Consider the following 2,067-nt stretch of genomic DNA (forward strand, 5'->3'; position numbering starts at 1 on the left):
GCGATCGGCCCGATCCAGCCCAAGTGGGCACCCCGTATAAGGGGCGCTTTTTAACAAATAACTGACTCTCTGTTCTTTCGGCGTGTTGGCCGTCTTTTAAGCACTGTGGTCCTAACGGTCGTTACTTGGTCGATGCACTGCTCTTTAACTACGGGAGGTTGGAAGGCATCACCGGTAGGTCCTACCAGAGATGGTCCTACTTTACTTTCCCCTCTTGTTTCTGTCTATCTGTCTGTTTTACCTTATTCCCCCATCACGTAATGACCATCATTATGTCGACGTGCTTCTCTCTTTACTCAAACAAACAAACAATATCTTCATTAATTTATTAAAGAAGAATAAAAGCAATATCGCATTCCATCAAGGGATATTAATATTTTCAAAAAATACCCCCTGAAGACTCACTCATTACGAAAAAGGAAAATTTTCAACAAAGGGATAGGAAACAGATCTTTTATCTGAACTGACAAGACGTTCCACATCACACAAGAAAATCTTAACAACAACTCTTAACAAGAGTAAGATACAACTTAACTCTAGAGTGGCCACAATTGTATGGACAGAACACAGACTTGATTTTTAATATCTTGGACCGGACAGTCATGGCCGTCTTGCATCAAATCGCTCTCTATAAAAATTCGCATCAGGGGCGCGCAAATGAAGGGAAAAACACCAGTCTCACAATTACAGTTGAGTGCGCCTGCAACCCCCCCCTACTTGCTTTTCATTTGGCTCCGAACAGAGGAGTCAAATAATGCGCGCTCCAAAGTGAATTGGAATCACGTAAGAGTGCACTGCCTAGGATCCTATAATACAAGTCTATGGAACATAATAATAGTAGTAAAGAACGCAAAAAACATCGATGAATCGGGTTTTGGTAAGAATTTTACGGCACTTGCAGTACAAATAGGTCCTATAAGTGCCGAAGAAGATAAGAGGTGTTCCTACGAGAGAATAACTTACAAAGAAAAGAAGAATGCTAGATAAGGACAACAATAGTACAATGTTTGATGGGAGAGAAGGAGCAAGCTACACCAGAGCAGCCGCCGTGCAGCAGCAAACGGAAAGGGTTAATGTTTACGATCGAGGTTTTTTAGCCTCTCAAACGGGAAGTAAAACAGTCTTCCCTGTGATCTTCTTACACGGATAATCATAAACGTTAACGAGGCACAGAACAGATCTGGGACATCTCATCTCTCTATGTATTTACGTACGACATCCTCTCTAGAGGTTTTCTGGAGGGCTGTTCGACTTGGAAATTAATATTATACACAATGACCTTGTACGTCTGTTACAAAAAGAATGATAGCTCACGTTTTAGATATATATATATACACACATATATATATATACATATACACACGCAATTATATATACATATACACACGCAATTTTATACACACACATTTTATGTATATTATGATATTTGTCCTTCGCTGGCGAAGATGACCTTGACGTCACATCACTGGAGGGATGGGGTGTGTGCGGAGATGGCTGATAAGGCCGATCTTCGATCGGAAATGTCTGATGCAGCGGGAGCAGGGGATGTTTGGGGCTGAACTAGGCTGGCAGGTAGGGGTCTCTCGGTCTTTTCTCAGCTGCTGTTTTTCTTTCTGATGTGTCTTTCTTAGAACTTGGCGACTCCCGATCTTACTAAAGAACGCCAAACTGTGCGATCGCGAGCGGCTTCTTTCCAGGTGGTATGGGGAATGTCAGAACTCTTCAGGGATGCTTTCAGGGCATCTTTGAAGCGTTTTTTTCTGTCCGCCGAGAGAACGTTTGCCTAGGGTCAGTTCACAGTAGAGTAACCTCTTTGGGAGGCGAGAGTCGTCCATGCGGTGAACGTGGCCGGCCCATCGGAGCTAGAGCGCAGTAGGATAGCGTCTGGGACTCTGTCTTGTCACTTGATACGAATAGTCTGGTAATATTTTGGCCGGATATGCTCTCACCTTGAACTAATTGCTTTAAAGCTCGTTTTATGTTTTTTAAACTGGAAATACATGACCCTTCTCACAAGCAAAAATTGAGGGAAATGTAATGGGGCAAAATATGTTTTTTTTAGCGGAA

The sequence above is a fragment of the Aplysia californica genome, unplaced genomic scaffold (assembly GCF_000002075.1).
Source record: "Aplysia californica isolate F4 #8 unplaced genomic scaffold, AplCal3.0 scaffold00477, whole genome shotgun sequence".
In the NCBI taxonomy this organism is placed as follows: Eukaryota; Metazoa; Mollusca; class Gastropoda; order Aplysiida; family Aplysiidae; genus Aplysia; species Aplysia californica.